This window comes from Struthio camelus, chromosome 6, assembly GCF_040807025.1.
Source record: "Struthio camelus isolate bStrCam1 chromosome 6, bStrCam1.hap1, whole genome shotgun sequence".
NCBI classification, from domain to species: domain Eukaryota; kingdom Metazoa; phylum Chordata; class Aves; order Struthioniformes; family Struthionidae; genus Struthio; species Struthio camelus.
In genome coordinates, this window is record NC_090947.1 from 46,443,001 (window position 1) to 46,459,131 (window position 16,131).

The 16,131-nt window shown below is 41.2% G+C and overlaps 1 long non-coding RNA gene across 10 annotated transcripts in view; it reads right to left on the reverse strand.

Annotated features, from left to right (window-relative positions):
- LOC104138758 (uncharacterized) overlaps positions 1–14,920 on the reverse strand; it is a 30,461-nt gene extending 15,541 nt beyond the window's left edge. For 4 of the 10 annotated variants that reach the window (XR_011142048.1, XR_011142054.1, XR_011142050.1 and 1 more), the window contains exons 1-4: positions 10,250–14,503; positions 2,240–6,518; positions 1,099–1,250; positions 53–120 (exon numbers count right to left, since the gene is read on the reverse strand). This is a non-coding gene — a long non-coding RNA (uncharacterized lncRNA). The other 6 variants (XR_011142051.1, XR_011142052.1, XR_011142053.1 and 3 more) reach the window with 6 other exon arrangements.
- Between the last annotated feature and the right edge of the window lie 1,211 nt (positions 14,921–16,131).

The following is a 16,131-nucleotide window of genomic DNA, read 5'->3' on the forward strand; positions in this document are numbered from 1 at the left end:
CAAAAAGTGTATTTTTTCATTCTCCCATGACTCAAGCCCCCTGAATGCTCACAGTTTCCCACGGAATGACACATCTGGATGCAGACCACGTGCAGGGTTCCAAAATGGACGAGGAACTTTCTAGAAAATAATGGACATAGGAAAACAGAAATCTGTACGGCATAAACAAACTCAGCTACCATACATTACTTATGTTATGAAAAACATTGACTGATATCAGTCAGTCTCATATGTAGGTGGTGTCCCTCCTTTACTTCTGCTTTATATTCACGCTACTTCTGCACGATACCCTTCTTCTAAAATACAAATTCCACAATAGAGCTTATTACTGTAAATAAGCATCATTTGCTGTTGATACTAAGTTCTAATACCAAATGTTTCCTATTAAAATGAAGGTTAAGTAAATTTTTAGTACTATATCATCTGTCCTACACGTACAAATGCATATCAGATAGAGACTGGGCTACATATCCAAGTATCCCACTAGAACAGAGAAAATCAGGCTCTGCTGAACTTAATTCATATAAAACTACATGCAAACAAATTAAATTATAAAATAAAGCTATGAAGAAAGGTCCCATGTGTTGCACACTCATGCTGCTCCTTGAGAATTTGTCTGCCTCTTACTTTCTTGGACCAAACTGGGTGTCATTTGTACTGCTCAGAAATATTCTTCAACAGGAAAAAGATAAAATGAAAATAATCAAAGTATAAACACTGTAAAATAAGCAAGAGTCAGAAAGACAATGGGCAAGATTCAGGACCCATGCCTGGGAACCAAAACGCTTCTTCATGTGAGCAAGTCAAAAGACCGTTGCTTTGACGCTGCCTTGAGGACCTGTTGTGATTTTGGCATTCTGATTTGCTCCATCTTGTCCTCTACAAGTATAGACTGCCCACCCCAATGGTAAAAGTGTGAAGAAGAGTTGACTTGTTTATGGAAAAGTTAACTCCTTTTTTAGTGGAGAATTGCAAAATGGGGAATTACAGAATCATATCAAGAATATTACAGAATCATATCTAGAATGTGACAGTTCATGAGAGAAGGAAAAAGCATATTTGACAGGAGCATTCAGTTCAGACTAACCCTTAACTTACCTTGATTTCATCTATCTAACGGTATTAGTGTATTGCAACTTTCAGTCAGGAAAGTAATCATCTGGCCAGAGGAGCTTATAGAATAAAAAGGAGATTTGGAAACAGCAGACTGGTAACACAGTTGCTTCGGACTGCAGCATGTGTATCTTGTGCTAAAGGACACAACAGGAAAATGGGTTATGGCTGTGTGTTGGTAATGTGTGCTGTGTGTCAGTCTGTGTCCTCATATGTATAACGGGAAACACTATAACGACAGCACAGTTCTCCAAAACACTTAGCATGACTTCAAGAACCCCAGTGGCCCAAGTGCCACCGTTTGGAAACTATACAGCCTTAGTCTACTTTGATTATTGTTAAATATATAGCTTCAATAGCACTGAACTCAGCATGGGCTTCAAAATCTATCCAAGAAGCTGGGTAAATACTTAAACTGTTAATCCACAATGAGCTTCTTGTTACTAGCAAATTTAAAGGCAACTTCTCTATAACCTAAACAGGATATATATGTCCTCAGAGGTAACATACATTTATACAAAACTCTGTAAGGATGTTAGAAAACAATTAAAAAGTATTCTTGATACAGATAAAAACATCCAAAACTGTAATCCCTGTTTCTACTGAAATGAATCATGCATGTGTTTGTGCAGTACTTCCACACAAGTGAAATCTTTTTTTCCTGATTTGCTACCGAGGATAAGCAGGGAAAAAAAATCAACATGCCCTATGAAAGCTTTACACATGGTAGCTAATCTGCAGGCTACCCAAAATTTCTAGGGTAGATTTTCACCATTTCACCCAGTCTGATCACTAACACACTGAATGTTTTCAGATTCAGAGATCCAACAGTGCGTTAACAGAACACCGTAGGAAGAACAGTGAAAATCTGCCAGCCACCAAAAGCAAGGTTACCCCAGGAAATTAAACAGCAGATGCTCACAGCTCCATCAATGGAAGTATTAGAAGGAGGGTTAAGCATACACACAGAGCAGAAAACCACACGTTTACTCTTCCACTGCGAAGTTTGTTTAAATATTTTTAAAATAGTCTCTCTCCCCAAAGCAAAAAGATTTTGTAATTTTAAGAATGGTGACGATTTTCTGTTCTAAAATACACTCCCAATGAGACGACTACGAATCTGCACCTTTTATCTTGAGTGACGTGCTGGCTCACACAGCCAAACAAGACAGCAGCTTCCCTTGTCTGTGGAACCTGGTGAGTTCAAAAAAAAAAGATGGATAACTAAGCTGAAACAGAAAATTGAGGAATTTCTCACGTTTGTAGTCAAGCTCTAGAGGCGGATGTGAGGACAAGAAAAAGCATTAGGACAGGACAGTACATTACGGAGAGAGAATGCAATGGCTTCGTCAGAGATACCATCATACTTAACTGCCCGCTCCCTTGTTGAACATGGGCATTTATATACTATATTAAGGTTTTGGATCCCTTAAAAAGATCAAAGTACTTCTTTCTGCTCAAACTGCATAAAAAGTTAATTTGTCTCCTACGCGTTATTTACAGATGTGGGGAGCGCTACCACAGATTGAGGGAAGACTAGTTAACGTGGACAGATGAAATTTCAGTTGTTGATCACATCCTTTCCGAACACAGACCAAGAAAAATAGACAGTAAGGCAGTGTTCACTGGGAAGGTATGCTACTATCTACAAAAATAGAAAGAAAGTGCTTGCTTTTGTGGTTAGTCTAGGGAATAAAAATGGTTATAAAAGAATGTTATAGGTGCGGCAGCAGCTAATAACAAGTAAGGTCACAACAGCTGTCTGGTCCAACAGCCTAGAGGTGGTTTGTGCAAGGAGCACTATCCTGCCACAGGAAGAAACAAAGTTCAACTCTTTTTTCTCGTGCCAGCAGGGACTGGTAGTGCTGCAGAAATCAAAGCAGGCATTCCCCCTTGATACCCTACAGTAGTAGCATTTCCAGACATCCAAAGGGCAGCATGGACTCGTCAAGGTCAGCCAGTTCACTATCTTAGCCGTGAAGCTGACCAGTTTGAGCTCCAGAGCAGGCCAATCTCTGACACCCCACCTCCTTACTATTTCAGAACACCCTAAATACTAGGAATCATCTTATGCATACCATTTCTTGTTGACATTACATGTCTTCTTGTAGTTTGCTTTTCTCTATATGAATTACCATGTAAAAGAATAACAGGAGCAGCAAGATATTTAATGGGATAATTAATATTTTAGGCTAGTTGTTAAAGCGTATGTGAGTTCATTTATTCTTGACTAGGAGGAGTGAAATGAATTATCTCCCTGTGCATCAGCGCAAAGTAATTACACACTATAAGAAGAAACTGATCTCCATTAGGAGTAAGTGCAAAAAAACTCCAGCTTATTACAAAAGGCTTATAATCAGGTCACTGCATTGGAGCACAATTTATTTACTATCTTCTGAAATTATTCAAATTGTTAAATAACCCTAGAATCAGCCAGTGCCTCCCCAGACGGCCAGAGAGAGAGATGAGATTGAGATTACTGTATCACCTGGAATGCTAAATGACTGTTTTTGACAATCTCACCTCTGCCCAAAAAAAAATCAATCTTTGTATATGAGTGCTTAATGCGGGAACAAAATGTATGTTCCTTCTGTTTGGCTGTAAAGCCCTTGGCACTCCTGTTGATCCAGATCCTATTCAAAGCTGTCAGTCATCCAGAGAGGCTACCATGTTGTTTCAGAAGAGGATTTATCTAATTCCAAACGTTGCACACAGTTATAATCCCACGCAATGAAACAGGGATCAGGCCATTCATCAACTGTCAAAAGGCATTTCATTTGAATTCGTCTAGTTTGCTGATGTTATTAGACATTCAGACACTGGAAACAAAGAATTAACATCTTTTAAATGTTATAGCTATATTAACCCGTCATGTTCTCTGCTCATGTCTGACATACTAAGGGCTTCAAAGAAAATTCTGTTAAAGCCCTACCCCTTTCACATCCCTGTAACTCTCTGCAACATACACCCTGTTCAATTGTTTACCAGTTCTGTTTTTTGTTTGAGAATGACATTTGTAAGGAAGACTAAGCCAAACCAATCTCAGCGGTTTTTGTTTTTAACTTCTCCTGTAGAACAAAACAAAAACCTAGTGGAGTAAATTTCTGAGTCTATTTTTTTGAACTGGGTCAAAAATGACCTAAGAATATAGTCTTCAACAAACTCCAACTAATTGCACAAAAAAGGGAGCCACTCTGAAAACACTAACTAGGTGTCTGCTTATATTTTTTGCAGATCTACCTGACATGTAATTTTCTTTGCTTCAGTGATTACTTTCCCCAGTCTAAGTGGTTACAAAATAATGTGCTAGATATAGTGGCAGTTAACATCAAATAAGATCATAACAGCTGTCTAGTCCAATGGCACAGAAGTTATGCAAGGAGCACTATCTCACCACAGGAACAAACATACTAAGATGAAGATTTCTCTTCAAACAAATAGCACAAAATGGTCCTAGTGATGCACAGGAGTCCAAGCTGCGTGCTGTGCAAAGCCGTGTGTGTTAAGAGAACTAATAAAAAGCTGGAAAAGCTCTTTTCAATGCTTTGCCAGTTGTTTTGATTCTACAAATGCTAAAATCCTGTGCTTTGTATTCATAACTACCATTCAGTGGCAGCCAGTCCTTACAGTTATATTTACTGAGAATAGAAGATACTTACGTTTTTCTGTCAAGGTAACACAGAAAAAACACCTCCTGCATTTTCCAAGCAACGTGTAAGTAAGATCTCAGGGAAGATAGGCTTTCCCAAGACTTCTACTTGCACAGACTTCAATCCATATTATCTGCAGACTCCATATGATTAGAATAGTATGTATTACTGCCTCCACACATGTTGATCCTATTCTGGAGTCAGATGTGGGAAAGAAAGGAATTCCTGTGTTTCTGTTTCCTCCTCATTTTCTTCTTAGTGATTTGCTTTTCACATAAAGAAGAACTTAGTATTCCCTCTTTGCACAACATTGCCTTTGAAAAAGTGAACAGAGTAGCAACTAGAGAGGAGACATGCAGCTCACTTATCCTCAGGCTTGACCGGTGCACTCAAACAAGGAACAACTGTAAACTAGATCAATTTCCCCAAAACTACCAAAATAACACAAGCAGAAGAGAAATAGGTAGGCTAAAATGAATTCTGACTATTCAGTTTTAGCACCTTTGTATATTTTATGACATTCTGTGAATACTATCACTTATAACATCTTCCTCTTGTTAAACTTTCATTTTTATCCCTCTGTGTAAATACAGCAATTATAGTTTAACTCCATACGTTAGCCTAACACTGGTATAAATGATGATCAGCTAAACAAGAACGGAGGCATTTCAGAGCTCGCTCTCTCCACTTCCCAGCTTATTAATATGTTTCCAAGGATTATCCCATAAGCACTGCTGTTTCAGAAAGTGGCTTTTCCAAGGGCAATTACTAGAGAATTTGAATCATTTTCTACCCACCGTGAAACAGGTACATTTCTTGTCTACAGTAGGTCAGGTATGAAGCTATACGTGGTAAAGAATTACATGGAATTACGAACGTCACGTGCCCTCTAGCGGCTAGTCACTCTGATACAAGCTGCTCTTAAGACACTCGTTCAGAAAAACTGATATAAAGACAAGTCATTGGCAGTTGGCCAGCTTCAAGGTGTTTGGGATCGCATGGCACATAAGACATGCACGATACTAAAAAGTATTGTGCTTCGCTTTCCTTTGCTACCCACTATTCAACTTTGTTTTCAGGGATTTTCCCCCAAAGCAAAGAGTGATAGGAACAAAATAAAGTTAACGCTGGCGTTTAGCCTTTAAGAAAAAGGCCAGTCTCTGAGGGAATGAGTGTTGCTGCTGTGGTATGACAGAAATAGTGAAATCTGTGCAATAGTTTCTGTAGAGCTCAGTCTGTTGCAATTAGGTTACCTAGAATTTATTCACTTAGTCTACCACCAAGTGATGTTAACTTCTTTTAAACAAGGACCTTGAGGCAGATAAAACAAGTGATGACAAAGGTTTATCTTTCTGGTCCTTCTGCCAGAAAAGTTTCATTCCGGAATCAAAAATTAGCCAGGAAGGCAAATCTTCTCCTTAATGTTATTATACTTCTCTTTCCAGTGCTATAGCACAATGCCTGGACACAATCCAGCCATTCACAATGTTGCTGTGAAACAATCAGCATCCAGATCAGAATCGAGACTTGGACTTCTCAGGCTTCCTAGAACCCACTGAGAAGAAACAAAAAAGCTCCATAGATGCGAAGCCACGCTTCCTCCATAATTTGTGGAATGCATAATATACACACGTGAACAATTGTGTCAATACAAAATCATGGTCTTTTCCACGCTTTAGCTATTTAACAATAACGTTCTTTAGGATATGATTCAACTTCATTCTGAACTACTGCAAACCGACTCTCAATAAATACCTAGGACAGAGAAGAAAAATTGAAAAATAATTTTAAAAAGCATGTATTAATACAAGAATTAGTCATATACCTGCACCAGAATATTTTTGTCTCCGTTATGTTCCTGCAGCATCTAACAATAGCTAACAGACTCCACTGAAAAATAAATTGCCTGTCTGTGCCTGAGCTTAAGAAAATAGCAGTAATAGTTCACCATTCAGTTATCAGGCAAGCACAAACAGGATCAATTTATATCAGGAGTCACAAATTAGTAATTCTGGAATTTGAAAACAAGCAATATTGGAGAAAAGGTGGATGAGGGAAAATACTGCAGAGTCATGAGCAATAGCTTTAAGAACACTGAAATATGAAGTAAAACATGACACTTGAAAAAGATGTTCAATATGCCTGTATGCTGAAGTGCCTGTTTTAGACCTGCTCTATGCCTTGCATATAATTATGCTAACCACTATTAGCTAGATTAGATCAGGTAATCATACAGGCTGCTTGGAAACATGCTGATTCTTGATTCCGACAAGTGATTTTTTCAAATTTTGGAGTCAGGTAATAACTTGCCTGTAGAATGCAGCTTCTAAAAGAGGAATTGTCATGAAATGTAGAAGAGTTCCAGCAGTGAGAGCACCTCTCGAAAAAAATTCCTATCACTACTGTCTCTTTAGGTAGTTTAAGTTCCGCATCTTCCCCCGGGCTATCCCACACCTGCTTCCATTCTGATAAAACCCACATTTTAAAAAAAACATAGGACCATTACAATATAAATACCATTCTTAATTCAGTCATTCACAGACTACCTCTATTAAAAAAAAAAAAAAATCTACCCCCAATATCAGCTGAACACCTCTGAAATCTGGTATTTATGCAATCAAGAGATAACTTCAGTGGAAATAGGACAGATAATGGCACAGAAAGGAAGAGATTTCAACTGCACTATCACCACAATCACAGAAGAATGATTCTCTCCCTCATTCCTCCCACCCTTTCCACCCACACAAACCAATCTAATAATCTCCAACCGGAAAAATGTAAATAAATTAAAGCATTAAATAAAATCAGACTTACAGTTCTACCCTGATGTTATGGTATTTTAATAGTGCCAAGGGTTACCTGGTAATAAGGTCACCCTTCAAGAATAAGGAAGTATTCTGATAGCGGTATGACTCCCATTCACGGCAGCTTATATTTTAACTATATTAGAAGCAATGGAGATACTGAATTGAAGAGAAAGTAGGTGAAAGAAATTACAAAGGATATGGTGAATTATATCTAATATCATAAGAAATTCACAACATCACCTTTCTCGTTGAAATCAAAGAATGACATGATTTCAAGATTTCACAAGAATTTCTGGAACAGATGTACAAGGGCACTGAACCTTTCTATTATTAATGGTGTAGGCAACACACTAAATCTGTATTGCATGACTGCCTTATGTGGTAAAGTTATGCAACATCAACTCTCCAATCTGTATGCTAAAAATCAGTTTCTTTTATGTTCCACTTATTTTATGATTCATCCTCACTATCAGTTTCCAGTGTTTTTCATTTTTGCACCCATAATTCCACACTATGTAACTAAATTAGGCAAATGGCTCAGCTTGACCTTGTAATTTTACTACTAAAAGCATGGACTCTTACCAGATGACCTAAAGTCTGGATTTTAAAGACATTTAAGGAGTTATCACTTAGACAAGTCCTTGAAGACCCAAGCTTACACACTTGAACCAACAAAAGATCCGAATTTAACCAGACAACCCAGAGTTGTCTTCTTCTAATTAGTTTTACAGAAGTTGTGAAATATGTCACAGGAAGCATGGATGAGAACTTCTGAAGTTTCATGCTTTAAGAAAAACACTTTTTTGTTTTAAATAAAGTCAGGAAGGACTAGGTTTTGATATTGAAGAGTATGCTTCTAGACAACAGGTGGAGTTGGCTACCTTACTAACACTGCTATCGTTTTAAGCAGAAATATGAAGCCAATATATATCATTATTAGGTGTCATGGGAGCAAAAGAATCCAAACAGATCAATGGCCAAACTCCAAAAAGTCTGATTGTAGGGACTGTGGGAACACAGCAATATAGAAAAGAGTTTGACACTAAACCTGCATGCAGGAGTTGCAAGCTGCAGCAAGGTAAGCAGGCACTGACATGGGTATTCCAGATTCTTCCGCTCTACATGCTTCATCATTCCTTATTTCAATTTGCTTTCTCTCACTCTTTTTTTTCCACATTTGTTTTTTCCTTATCGTGCTAGCAGGTTCAGAGGCATCTCTGAGATATTTCTTTTTCCTACATAAATTCTAGGTCCCTCCCCAAAAAGGGAAATGTAGGCTACCCCAGCAAATTAAAATACAGCTATTTACAGAAAAAAATATCCACTGAAGGGGGTTATATCTGGTCTGAGTAGATGAGCTTTAATGAGGCCTTAAATTGTAAATGAAAGCACCGTGTAAGGGAATAACTACTGCAACTTTTCAAAATATGTCAGTAATAAAACACACAAGTTTGCAACTCTCACAATGCCTGCCTAAGAACTGTGCTGCTGTCGTGAGAAGGAACGATATAAGGATTTAAGAGGTTTGGTATTGCATGCTTCAACTTCTAGGTTTGAAGTTTATTCACAATATCTAATAGTGACTAACATGCAAATAGAGAAAAGAAACTTCTGGTAGGTAATCAGTGTAAACTGACTTTGGTTCATTTGTCATTGCTATTAGCAGAGGTAGGGAAAAAAAAACCAAATACTGTATTATCTCAAGAAAAACTTCCCAAATCATCTTATTCAGCTCAGATATGAAGACGGTACCATAGGTATGTTTATGTAAATTAACAGAAAAAAACAATGTGGCTCAGCTGAAGAAGAGTAACATTAATATGAAAATCTTTTGCTATTGAACAAATACTTCAGAAAAAGTTTCTTTTGTTATCTGTCCTTCAGATCATTTTATCTGAAAGAACTGCTTTCCACAATCAAAAATTTCATCATCTGCTCCAAGCTAAACACTCATTGGCAGAGACTTGCATTACTACTGACTTTAATATTTACAAGTTGCTTTTCTAGGGAGGAAATTGCTGCTTTTCAAAGCTATTTCCTGCCTCATGCATGTAGAACTAAAATATCGAACAGACTTGATATCCCTAACTTTTTCTGCTCTAAAAAAACCCAGCCAGCAGTAGTCATCCATCACGGTAGCAGTCCTGCTGTAAATTCCTACTTGTTTCTCATTTCATTTCTCCTCCTTTCTTTTCCATTTAATTTTCCCTTCCTTTTGCCGCCACTTAGTCACATCCTATTTTTACATTCCCACTCTTCTTTTAATTGCTGAAATCCAAATATAAGTCAATCCCAAATAAATCAAGATACTAACATAATTTACACACCAAAGCTGAATATGGATATAGCATACTAGAAAAATCTCTTTAGCATTGTGTATTACTGTTTCAGCAACTCCATGAGAACTATAAATAACAGTCTTATAGCAAGATATGCAGATTTTGCTCTCAGATTCAGGAAGGGGTTATTCTTACATGACAACTTACTTCAAGGAACTGCAGGCAATACTTTTGTTGTTGTTTTAAACCACAGAGTATTGCAACACAAAACAAAGCAAGTGTTAGTAATGCTCTAATATTACTTGCTATTCTCCCTCACCAGCACACATGCATACATGGGCACACATATGCACACACACACACACACACAAACACTTTTAACTTGTCTGGTTGTACTTACTGAGTAGGAACTATCCTCTGTTCCATCTGCCCATCATCTTACGTAGTCCTTAAGGGTCTGAAGGTCCCATTATCTTAATATAAAAGATTATCAGCACCGATAGAGTCAAGAAGACACCAGAATTTGTACTAAAGATTTCTTCATCCACAACATAGTTACACCATAGATAGTAAACATTAGAGAGAATTCTTTAATAGAATTTTTAATTTTAAATACTGCAAATGAAAATGTGAATAAATATATCAAATAAAGAGTTCAAGATTAGGTATATCTACTTCCTGTTTTTGTATTTAATTGTAAGATTATTATAATCAGATATTTATCTTGGATGATGCTATTTCTGCATAGAAAACAGGATTAACTACACTGGAACCATGTGATTAAAAACAAACACAGATGGGACTCAGAAAATCTTACTGAGTAATAATTTACAATATAGTTATTTTAGAAGTCGATACTAATCATGCAAAAAACTTCATATGGAGTAAGACAGAACATTAATGAACGTTATCTTTGAAACCAGATCCTTTGTTGCTTCCAGTAAGTGCTTTTTTTTTTTTTTTAAACTTCTACAGGATACTTCATTAGCTGTACCAATTTGATATTGATCTGAGGCAGTAAAAACAGTTTGAGAAAACATGCTAGATGTTTAGATGTCTTAATCGTCAATGACAGTATTTAAACAGAATGTACTGTATTTCCTTAGCATTCTGTAACCAAGTTGTTGGATTCTTATTTAAAAAGGATATAGTTATACAAGAGCAAACACGTAAACTCACGCATGAAAAATCTGCTCATGCCACCCAGTGCTGGAAATTTTTAACTGAAGCCCACTATGACTACTTATACCTTTTTAATACATTAAGCAGCAGAGAAAAGTGATGGGTGCTCCCAGTTTGCTGCAGTTTTGCATGGTGTTTTTGTTGGTATAAAACTCCATCACTGCTGTTGCTTCTTTGAAAATGTATCTATTTAAAATCAACACAAACGTCACAGTCATTCTACAGGTCCATTAAGTAAGGGTGAAATTACAGTGTCACTGAAGGCAAAGTGACTCCATTGTGGACAAAGATTTTGTTTTGTATCACAGCTTTTCAAAGAGCAAATGCAATTCAGGCTGGATGTTCTGAATGACAAAATCGATCTTTTGGCTGAAGCGAAAAACTAATGGATAATTTAAACATTATGAAAGGTGGGTATTTTTAATAAATTTGGTGGAACTTTTATACAGTTTAAGTAGTATCTCTATCTTATTATTATGCATTAGGCAATTCAAGAAGGCCTTGTCTAAGGCTTCATTGCTGCGGTTTTGAAGTATGATCATGAATTGCAACAGACCTGGAAACAAAAAGTGTTTTTGAAACTCTTTTTTAATATATAACTCATGACCCAGATAAAGCACCTGTATCTAGCAGTTAACAGTCTTCTGGGCTCGATTTCAGAGTAGAAGTAACTCTCCGGAATGCTGCATGTGTATTTTGGAAGCCATGCTTCCAAAGCATCTAGAGTATTTTGAAGATGGATTTTAATGGATTCTGTCTTGTAGATTAAGAATAAAAACTTGTGAGTATCACCATGACCTTTTTTGTATTGTTACCAACACATTTTTGTTAAGCTTTCTTCTGTAAACACATAGGCTAATGATAAATTATTTAAATAGGTTTTGTATGCTGAAACGCTTTATGCTTAAATGTCTCAAGGATTATGGTCCTTGCTGCTTTAGCACTAAAGCCCTATTTAGTTAAATCATATTCAGGCTTTCAAAAGTAAAATGATTTTTAAAGCTGTACAGGCTGCTTCTGACCTCACTGGTAGGTCAAATGCCAGTTTGGGGACAACTCCGTAAGCTACATACAGAGGTACAGTTCCGAGCCCAGATCTCCGCAGTCCCAGAAGGGCAATCCCCATTTTCCTGCAAAGGTGCAGAAATGACTCATAGGACCAAAGCCTAGGTGTTTCTTTACCGCTTCAACAGCTTTACATTACATTACAGGCTGGTAGGAACAGTATTTCCCTCTCTCCCTTCTTTCTAATCTCAGTACAATACCACAGTAGAAAAGATGGTGGCTGGAGAGACTTGCCCATGACTACCATTTGGACAACTCCAGATATGAATAGTAAAATAACCTAGATAAAGAATCTATATATGCATTCATTATATTCTGATTTCCCTTTATCAAAGTAAGGGTGCTTTTCAGCAACGTGCTTGCTGGATTGTCCATTAACAGAGCACAGTAATACAAAGAGTCAATTCTTTCCAAGCGATTGTAATTCAAACGGAAAATTAAAGTCTAACTCCATATACAAGTGATAAGCAATGGCTAGGTTGTTACTAACTTGAAAACAAGCTAACTGCACAGCTTAATTTTATAATAAATAAATTGGATCTTTGAAACGCCTTGTCTAAACTGACAATTTTCGGCCTTCCTTCTCTAGTGGATTTGGGAAACCCAGTGACGATAGGAGTGTCAATGTGGTTTCTCCCGACTTCTTTGCTGTGCTTTGCTACAACTTGTACCCTTACTGCTCCTGCTGTTTTCCTCATCTGTTTCTGACTTGACAGTTGATTAGCATGTAAGTTACTGTATCTCAGACAAAAATGCAACTTCAGTGAGGTATATGCAGCAGGGACAGAATAACCCTTCAAGACTTCTTCTAAAGTAAATCATCAGTAATAAATGATGGTGGTAATAAATGACAGTAATTAAAATAATAAGATAATGCAGAGATAGGGAATGTCTTTAATCATATTTTTAACATTTTCAAGCTTTTAGTAGGGCGTTAAGAAAAATGGAAGGGAGGATCGTTTTTGTAACTGACACATGGAAAAATGTAAGGCTTGTCTCAGTATCTAATGAACAGAAGACTCAGTCGCAATGATATGTCAAGGCCTTAAAATGAAGAGTAAATAATTTGCAATTGGCTTTGTTGTGTAAACCACTTTATATGAAAACCGTGGGTGTTTTTTTAAAGAAGGCATGTGAACATCAACATTTCACTTCTCTCTCAAGTACGTATTAATGACTGAAGAGGATAAGATGTATCTTGTTAGGTCAAGTTCTACGATCTGTTACTCAGAATAAAAAAATCACTATATAGTTCTTAAAAAACATATCTGTAGCCTTACTGCTAAAATACTGGTATAAAACCAGAAAAAAATGTGACTAAGGAAACGTCTCCAATCATCTCTGTAAGGCTTCCTTACTTCAGCATGGCTTCCCACCACAAATAAGGAGTGACTATAGAGGTGGTTTTTTGCTCAAATATTTGTGCATCTTCTGATCAGTTGAAGAAATAATATTCTCTAGGGAACTAAATGCATAACTAAGAGGCCCAGTCTTTGGTCATAGAAACCTAGCAGACAAATATACAGTTACATAAATTCACACAACAGTATGGAGGTTGCTCTTAACTGCTACAACATCAGGCATTCATCTTCACATTTGGACTACAGACTCACAGTTGTACTTCATATCACTGACAGTTAAAGCCAAACTCTGCTGCAGTACCACTTAAAAATTCAAAGAGAAACTGTTTACCACTTTTTGCTCCAGAAGAGGATGCTTTCTTCTGTCAAGAGAGAAAGTCAGGCCTAACTTAACACTAATTTCATTACTTTCACCAAAAGTAGTTAATGAATGCAGCAAAACTGTATAGCAAGATATATATAAAGTACATCTTATTATTAAGATAACAAAAAGTGAGATGGTGTAATATGGTACCTGGCAGTATAAGCAAAATTTTCCTTCTATGTCACTTAAGTTATCGTTAACTCCATTGACTAAAATTGACTTTTTCTTGACCTACATATGTATTAGAGGAGGTTTCCGTGGAATTTGCATCCTGTAAGGAAGAAAATGTGAACTGCAAATGAACTGTCACAGGGAACTCAGGCTCTCTGGCATCTGCTAAGGTGTGAGCTCATACTGCAGCCTGTCCCTCAACTGAGGTACTGAAAAAGGCTTTCTTCTCTACCCAGAAACTGATTTTCACCAAATTTAGAGCAGGGAATTATCACTGCAGTCTCTAGCCCCCTGCTGAATGTGGCTGAAAGCACCCAGTGGGTTCAAAATGATCAGCAGCAGGGAGAAATACATCAAAACACAAAGGCTGAATGCATGAACTTGGATTTTGTAGGAAAGCAAGCTAAAAACAAACAAAAAAATTAACAGAAAGCATCATAAAAGACTGGACAAAATTCCAAAAACAACAATAAAGAACCTCGAGACATACACAGGTCAGAAAAAACCTGAACAAAATACCAAGGAAAGCGAAGTAGGCTGAAGGTAGTTGTCCGAATCTTTAAAAAAGTGTAAAACCGCGACAAAATGACGAGGACAGAGTGACGAGGGTGCCCCTCGACGTGGGCAGGCCGAGGTGCAGGTGTCCGCCCGAGCGAGGGGCGACACCGCTGCCTCCTACGCGAACCCTCGCAGCCGCTTGCTGCTGGCACACTCATTTTCAAGCACCACAGTCATTTTTAGTACGTTTTCAAGCAAGACTCATATTTCCGTCTCCTCCTTCAGCAGCCCCCGCTGCCTTTTCGGCTGACTTACGCGCCGCCCTCTCGCTGCAGCGGGGCAACCCGGGCCTCTCCAGCGCCGCTTCTTCGGCCGAGGCCTGCGGAGAGCTCAGCGCCGCTCAGAGGAGCCGGGCGCTGCTACAGCCCGTCCCGCCGCCGAGCCCGCCGCCACCCCGGGCGGCGGCCCGGCCTCGCCCGCCCCCCGCCGCTGCTGCCCTCCGCTGCCCGGCCGGTGGGCGCAGCGCGGGGCTGCCGGGCTCCCTGCGCCGGGCTGCGCCGGCGGCCCGCAGGTCGCGGCTCCCCCCCCCCCCCCCAGGCGCGGCGGCAGCCCCGAGGCGGCGGCTCCCCTCAGCGCGGGCCGCCCCGAGGTCGCGGCCCCTTCAGCGTGGGGGGCGGGCGGCGGCTCCTGAGGCGGCAGCCCCGAGGTTGCGGCTCCCTCAGCGCGGGCGGGGTGGGGGGGGGCGGCGGCCCTGAGGCGGCGACTCCCTCAGCGGGGGGGGGGGGGCGGCGGCTCCCCTTAGCGCGGGCGACCCCCAGGTCGCAGCTCCCTCAGCGCGAGCGGCACCTCCCCCAGGCGCGGCGGCAGCCCCGAGGCGGCGGCTCCCCTCAGCGCGGGCGGCCCCCGAGGCGGCGCCTCCCCTCAGCGCGGGCCGCCCCGAGGTCGCGGCCCCTTCAGCGTGGGGGGCGGGCGGACTTCTGAGGCGGCAGCCCCGAGGTTGCGGCTCCCTCAGCGCGGGCGGGGTGGGGGGGGACGGCGGCCCTGAGGCGGCGACTCCCTCAGCGGGGGGGGGGGGGGCGGCCCCTGAGGCGGCGGCGGCGGCTCCCCTTAGCGCGGGCGACCCCCAGGTCGCAGCTCCCTCAGCGCGAGCGGCACCTCCCCTCAGCGCGGGCGGCCCCCGAGGCGGCGCCTCCCCTCAGCGCGGGCGGCCCCGAGGCGGCGGCTCCCCTCAGCGCGGGCGGCCCCGAGGCGGCGCCTCCTCTCAGCGCGGGCGACCCCCAGGTCGCGGCCCCTTCAGCGTGGGGGGCGGGCGGACTTCTGAGGCGGCAGCCCCGAGGTTGCGGCTCCCTCAGCGCGAGCGGGGTGGGGGGGGACGGCGGCCCTGAGGCGGCGACTCCCTCAGCGGGGGGGGGTGGGGCGGCCCCTGAGGCGGCGGCGGCGGCTCCCCTCAGCGCGGGCGACCCCCAGGTCGCAGCTCCCTCAGCGCGAGCGGCACCTCCCCCAGGCGCGGCGGCTCCCCTCAGCGCGGGCGGCCCCGAGGCGGCGCCTCCCCTCAGCGCGGGCGGCCCCCGAGGCGGCGCCTCCTCTCAGCGCGGGCGACCCCCAGGTCGCGGCCCCTTCAGCGCGGGGGGCGGGCGGACT